Source organism: Dermacentor andersoni, chromosome 1, assembly GCF_023375885.2.
Source record: "Dermacentor andersoni chromosome 1, qqDerAnde1_hic_scaffold, whole genome shotgun sequence".
In the NCBI taxonomy this organism is placed as follows: domain Eukaryota; kingdom Metazoa; phylum Arthropoda; class Arachnida; order Ixodida; family Ixodidae; genus Dermacentor; species Dermacentor andersoni.
In genome coordinates, this window is record NC_092814.1 from 393,184,949 (window position 1) to 393,192,528 (window position 7,580).

A 7,580-nucleotide genomic window follows, 5' to 3' on the forward strand; every position below is an offset into this window, starting at 1 on the left:
CTTAGCTACAGTAAGCTTTATATAGTTCAGAGTACCCTAGCAGTAGCACAACAACACAGGGATTTCATGAGGAATAAACAAATACAAATATGGGCCTTAGAATCGTGCCGGCCGCAGGCGCTACCTAGTGTTAAATGTTTGGATGAGCAGCGCGGGTAGACGGTAATTTCGGTAGAGTGGTTTTCCCCAGATATCCCCAGATTTTGTCTGGTGTAGCAGACTGTTGGCCTGGCCACCAGGAGCTCTACATTTTCACCAGATTTCCGAAATCTGGTGGCCAATTTCACCAGATGGCAACGCTGCACCAGGGTATGCATTCTTGTGGGATTCTGTTCCGATTTAACGCCAGAGAATAATTATTTATTTTTGCAACAGCAATAACAACCGTGCATGTACTTATATAGAAATACTCATAAAGTATTTATGGTAATAAAAATGTATTGTGAGAAAGCGTTGCGCCCTTGAGCGGAATGCTATAAGTGTTGTCTGCTACGACGCCTGCTCGCTGCAAACGCGAGACTTTTCTCGCAGAGGACAGGCACTTGCTAACTCTCTCGCTCTTTCGAAAGGCTGCATCGGCTGTCACGATTGCTGAACGTCTTTAAGTACATTTAAGCACATCTGCTAGGACGATAGTGGCCTCCTATGAGTATGCTTCATCATATTTCATATTGACGTACCGCTTCCGAAGCGCTATGGCGTGGCTTTGCACTTACCCATTTTGTGACACTAGACTACAGCCAGGAAGCAGCAACCTTTCCTACCACAAGTAAGTTTTTGTTCTCAAAGTCCTAAAACACGCATTTCAATGAGCACATAAACGAGCAATGCACAATGAAGCCCTCAATAAAATTTGATTGTCAAGCCACTAGAAGTACAACTGTATATGTCTTGTATCAGTAGTGCCTTCTTTTTCCTATTCTGATGTTTCATAAAGCACGTAACGCTACAGCGCCAACCTAACACACTTAACAAGCCAAGGTCCAAACGGTCAAAACATGTTCTTTCAACATTTACGATGCCTTCGCTTTCTCGTCAGGGCTTAGACACCACACCGCGACATCGTCCCAGTCGCTGGCCCAGCGCGCTATCGCCATATTGAGGAACAGAACAAAGGCAGAGAGCTTTGCGTTGCACTGTGCCACTGCAGGTTATAGCAATTGCGCTTTGAGCGAAACCAAAACTGGCAAAAAAATTCTTGTAGACTAGTTCACCAGTCAGCAGAATGCCAATCCGAGTCCTGAACTTCCCATAAATCCCATGATGGTTCAACGATCGCAGCGCCAGATTTCCCTCTAGGCATACTAATGTTAAACTCTATGCCCCCCCCCCAGCGATATCCGAATGTAACCGCGATCTTCTCCTCTTGCGATTGGCGCTGTGGCGGCTTCGACGGGCACAGCAATGTTAAACGTGTTTAGAAGCCTGAGTCTGCGCGCCGCTGCGGCCGCTCTTTGTCGAGTCACGAGCGCTGACGCATATTGCCCGGTGGCGAACACAAGTCATTTTTTTTCTGCGCTGCACCTTTTCGTTGCCAATCTTCGTTGTTTCTTTCTTTTTAAGAACGGGGCGTTCTCCCGCAGAAGAGCGTGGCATAAAAGGCGCTCTATAGACGGAGACTGGCAAGACGAAAATGAACTCTTGATTTCCGTTGTATAAACGAAGTTTTGCCCGTCGAAGCCACCACAGCGCCAATCGCAAGAGGGGCACCTCGCGGCTGCATTCGGATATCGCCAGCGTGCAAGGAGGAACCGCGGAAACGTGCACGCTTGTAGTCTCGCAGGGACGCGCATGCGTGCAGGCGTAGGTCTCGACACCAGGGGTTCCCCGCTAGCAGGGGAGGAGGGTCGTTTCGACACGCACTCGCGCACCCAGCAATATCATAGAGTAACATAGTAAACGACAAGAGCGGACACTCGAGCCGTTCATAGAGTTACTATACTGACTCTAGAGGACAAGCTACCCATAGGGCCCATGCATTGAAATCGGGAACCGCAAGAGCGCCGCCATGTTGCTACGCGCCGAGGTTGCCAGCTCCTGAGACGCTTGCTAGACTTGGTGACAGTAGTCAGTTTTAATCCGGCAACCGTAGCAGCGTAGCAGCATGGCGTCTTGCTTGTAGTGTCGTGATGTGTGCGTGCAGCCGTGTGTTTGGGCTTTATAAGTTGGTTCTTTATTCTATGTTGCGGGACGGTGTAGGTGTGGTCCATGTTGGCCGTACATGTGGCAGTTATGCAACCGAGGGATGATCCTGTTGAAGTTTCCGGCTATATGCGGTTTTCAGCGGTCACGCCTGTTGCAGGAGTGTTACTCGACGAGGTTACGAGCTCGAAGCTGTGGTCAGATTCTTTGTTGGCGTTCCGTAATTCTCTTCGCACGGGCGCGGTATGTTGCAAAAGCCGCTTTCGCGATCTATCGTCGCGACGGTAGATCGGGTTTCTTTATTATAAGTACTGATCCAGCTGTAGGGCACATGTAACCGACAAACGGAAGTCTCAGGAGAGCACCTGGGATTATAATAAAGCAGGCGGCGCGGGAACTCCAGGGCACCCAAGGGACAGTGGGGGGATCAAAGCTCGAAGCAGTACGGTACGTAGGTTGGGGCCGCCGCGGCAGGTGTGTGCCAGGGAGTTCGCACGGACAGCTCCCCTGGCATGCGCAGCAGTGCCTCGCAAAATCGAGATACTTTAAAGCCACCTGCGCCCGTGATCTTTCTTTTGCCTCGGTGCAGTGAGCACGATTAACGAGAATAATATGGAGGGCATCCGGTGCAGTCGCGAATGCGTCATGGCAAATGTAGCTCGCGTCGCCTGGCGTGTATAGTAATATCAGAGTTGGTTGTATGAACGTTATGCATAATACGCTTTGTTACGGTACCTTAACGGAATGGGTCTAGAGGACGGTGTTGGTACATATTTCGTACCGCCCTAATCCTATACCCCTCCCCCTTTTTTTTATGTATAAATACAATTCCTTGCCATGACGGATCATAGCCTCCTTTATTTTTGAAAAATAGAGGAGGCTATGGACGGATTGACCAGTTCAAGTTGTCAGCTTGTCAGTAACTGCCATAGGAATCACTGTACTAAACACAATTCCACGATCGGATTGTTTACTTTCATTTTTTCTTGTAACACTGAGGACTACATAGAACTTTATTTTGTATATGTGAGAGAAGTATGTGGATGTCACGAGCTTAAGCCAATGTGCGATACACAGACAAAGCAGCTGCTACATGAACTGCATTGAGGGCCACACAACACATATGTAATTAAAGGTGCAAAATATAGGGGGAAGCTTCAAAATACGCTCTGTAGCACTGCAAAGTATAACATATATTGTATGTGTCCAATAAATGTTCAAAAAAACAATGCATAAATGTCCCATTTGCCTTCAAGTTTATTATCAAGTTCAAGTTTACTGATGTTTATTATGAGCATATGTACAACAGGAATCTACTGACACACCCGCAGTCAAGGTGGCTGTTCGAGGTGTACTGGCTGCCTCAGTGTAAGAAAAAGAAAGGGGGTGAATGTCGACACCAGTGCCACTGCTTCTTGCCTCTGAGATGCACGTGCCTCCGCAGCATCTTTGTGCACAAGTGTGCTGGCGTGGCGAGGCGTAGGAGTCATCCGAGAGAAAGAGTATCGTTTACATGGAGAAGTGGCTGTTCACATTGCCTGTCGCTTTCCCTCAAATGTTTCCTTGGCGACTAGGGTGACACGCCCGCAGTCAAGGTGGCTGTTCGGGGTGTGCTGGCTGCCTAAACAAAAGAAAAAGAAAGAAATTCGATGAATGTCGATACCAGTGCTATTGCTTCTTGCCTCTTACCTGCATTTGCCTCCACGGCCTCTTGGCTTGTGGAGTCTGTATGAGGGAGCTGCTGTAGCTAGGTGTAGGCATTGTCAAAGCAAAAAGAAAAGGCCATTCAATTGGCGAATTATGGAAATAAATGCAGTTGTTATGTCTGCGTCTTGCACTCTTCTTGCCTAATGTTTTCAAACATAGTGTCCAGTACACACCAGCACTTTGACTGCTTCTGCTTTTTACCTCCAGGTGTTGCTGCGAGATCCTTAGTATGGCTGCGTGCAGCATTGTAACACTTGGTGGAGGCACTTGAAGTGGTAGCCAAAAATACAAAGAATCATCCTTGTCTGCATGAATGCGTTCTATTTCTAAATGCAGTGGTAACTATCACTATTAGTGCAAGGCCCCCCCACATCTATGCGGCAAGTGCCATAGCTCGAAACTGAACTTTTTCCTTTAGTGTTTCACAAGGTGTCTGATATGTCCACATTAGATGTGATGTGCTTGTTTTTATTTATCCCAATGTGGAGAGAGCATCATTATATTGTTTCTTTATTTTTGCATGTCTTGTGTTTTGGTTTATTTCTGAATTGATCAAGCAGCAGTCTCATGATGCTGAAGTGACTTATGTAATGGCAATCAGCTTTTGTTTTGCAGAAAAACAACGCATTTCCTGACCCATTGTTTGACATCCCCTCACTCGCAAAATTTTGCAGAGTATTCTACCTGTATTGACTTGCTTGACCTCCACTAAAGAGTCTCGCATTTTCAAATACGACTCTTTCCTTAAAATAACTCGACACTTCTCATAATTTCTGTACCTTGGGCTTCTGATACTCTGCATTCACCATTTTTGCTTGTTTCTGACTAAAAATTTCTTCTTTAATTTAGAGCTTAAATTTTACCTTTGGAACACACGGAAAGGCTTGCCATTGCATATCTGCATAAAAGGGAAACATGTTTCACAAAGCATTTGCAAAATCCAATTGAAGATTGATGAATGCAGCTTGCAGTGTGATATGGCTGAATGAGCCATAAAAGTAACTAATCTCACTTGGTAAATTAGAGCACATATTAGTGTGATGTACATGATACATTACACTAATGTGGAAGGTTCTCTTGCTTATATAGCAAAATAATCGGTGTGCGAGAAAAAAATTATTTTTGCATACCCCTTGTACACACTGATTTAAGGAAAATGAGCTGGAGCTGTCCACATGATCTACTTATTTTACCTGAGAGTATGGTCAACAAAAATGTGTCCCAGCTGCTTAGTGGTATTTGAGATTATGTCAGTATTGCATATGTGCCTGTTGTCTAAAATAATTGAATTTTGAAAATACTCGCAGGGATCTGATATGCATATCTGCAGTTTATGGATACATGTTAAAGACTCAGCATCAAGTGCAAGTGAACGGTCCCACAGGCCCGGAGTCGATCATGCAAATAGATTCGCTGCACAAATTTGTGACCAGAAAAGATATTCCACATGAAATGGCATGCAAGGAAGTGTTGAAAATATTGCACAGTTAATAAAACGCCTACGCTATTAATATGTGGGTTGATGCACTCGTTATGCCAAACGGAGGTGAGGCGTGCAGACAGGACTCAAGAGTAGAGTATTTACAAGCAAACAACACGAGCGCCGCCCACTTCTCTACTCTTGTGTCCCGTCTGCACGCCTCACCTCTGTTTTGCATAATGAATCCTTACCAACTAGCTCAGCTTTCTGTCGTTATAAGTCTCCATGCACTCGATTTCGTCCGCATTAGGCACTCGCCTCTTGATTACTTCGTGGCACAGAAATGCTCGGCATCAGGCTGTTTTCTGCTGTGGCCTTTGTAAAAGCGTGATTGTTCAAAGTTTAACAATTAAACAGATTCTTTGAGTTGCTTGTGGCTTCGCCAGTACAATTCCGGTGCGCTGGTCCGCCTGTCCAGCAATTTCCTACTGAAGGGAAACCTGCAAATAAATACACCGCTCCGCATGTAGAAAAATGCTCTACTGTGACGCTTCTCAAACGATTGTGATGCACCACAAGAGCTGCCTACTCGCGTGATATTCTCAACAAGGAGATACATTCGTTTACTTACGTGTGAAGGTATATGCCAGAGCACTTCGGGGCTTCGGTGGCACATAAGGCACGAGTGTGCCATAGCGTCCGATGTCGACGCGCGATCGCATGTCAAACCTAAACTGTACGAAACTACTACGCATCGAAAAAAACAGATTCGAAACCGAAATTCGCGTCATCCTTTATTGCATGAATGCGTACATCGTTATTTACATAAGTCATGGACTTAGCGATCGCTTTCTGTGAACTTAATATTAACGCACCACCTTCATAAAGCCATCAGGTATGCGTTTTTAGATAACAAAGCATAAGGTGACCTGTACTTGTTTTCAGCTCTTTCAATAGTAATTGCGCTGGCCACATTGACCAGTAGCAACAGGGCGGCGCCCTAGAGGTTCCCACTTTTCCGGCCCAGCTTTTCCTCTATAGTTGTTCTACTAACTCTATGGAGCCGTTTCGTGGCCGAGCTATGGAGCTTCGCCGATTCCGCTAGGTGGCAGAGCCTATCAAGAAAAATGCGGCTGTGGCTGCGGCTGCGGCTAGCAGCTTGACAGGCGGCACGACCACTGGACACGACCCAACATGTGCGAAGCCTGGTCAGGCTATTCCTCTAAAATGCACCTGAGCATCGTTGTTGGGTTCTTCTGCCAGCGTCTGCTTCGTCACCGTTTCATGGTAAGACCACAGCAAGTTCTTTTGCGCGTTGTTAACGGCTTATTCTCTTCGCATTTCGTTATGTCACTGTTAGCCGCAAGAACGAGTGACGGCGGCCTTGCAGCCATGAACAGCTGCTGCTCATTTGCTACGCTGACTTTCATTTCGTGTTGTTTTTTTATGCACAGCAATGAGCGGTGATGCTAGCGATAACAGCGATGCGGCAGCGTCCGAGCTGCGATGCACGTTCGATACAATGACGAAGGTAGAAAATAAAATAAAATGGTTCGTTAAGAAATGTGGCCTATGAACACGCCGTTCGGGGCAGAGAGCTTTATGATACGCGCGGCGACTGCTGAAAAAGTATGGTGCTCTACTTCTGCGAAAGAAATGTAGCTATTTCTAAAGCGGTACACGTGCAATATTTGCAGTATTGCAATAATGCGCTCTATCTCACTCTATGTAGCAGGCTATGTGCGCTCGAGCGTTGTTAGCTGTTCTGCATTGGGCTGAAAATACGCGTTTTCATGTTTTAATTGTGTATAGAGTCGTTACTGTAGAAACTTCCTTGTTTCTTAGCCTTTATAACATTGCTTACTTAACCAAAAAAAATACGCATTGCATGAAGGAACGCAGCATCTCCTTTATAAAGCTTTGCAGGCTCCAATATTGCTTATACGAAGGAACGTAGCGTCTACATTTAATAGCGTTGAAGCCTCCAGTATTGCTTACCTTCTGTCTGTCATTCTACGTATTGCTGGAATCTCGACCATTTCCTAAAAATACACTGCACAGCCAAAGGACATCACGCATACTCAAGGGCAAAATTCTAAGTATCCGAAGACGATTGCAAGGGTTTGAAGACAGCAGGTGAAGAACCCCAAGACAATGTGCTTAATTGCAGCTGTTTAATGATGGACACACTGGCTTGTGCATTCGAGATGAAAGTGTTGGTACGTGCTCAATTATTTTTGCAGCCATGTTATTCGGCACGCTACCATTCACATAATTTTGCTGCCCTAATTCACCCTCCTTCCCAGACGTA

At 45.9% G+C, this 7,580-nt stretch overlaps 1 long non-coding RNA gene across 1 annotated transcript; it reads right to left on the minus strand.

Annotated features, from left to right (window-relative positions):
* Window positions 1–3,381: 3,381 nt before the first annotated feature.
* Window positions 3,382–5,158, minus strand: LOC140215419 (uncharacterized). Its single transcript, XR_011892369.1, has 2 exons — window positions 3,832–5,158; window positions 3,382–3,763 (listed from the first exon to the last, which is right to left on the minus strand). It is a non-coding gene; the product is annotated as an uncharacterized lncRNA (long non-coding RNA).
* Window positions 5,159–7,580: the final 2,422 nt, after the last annotated feature.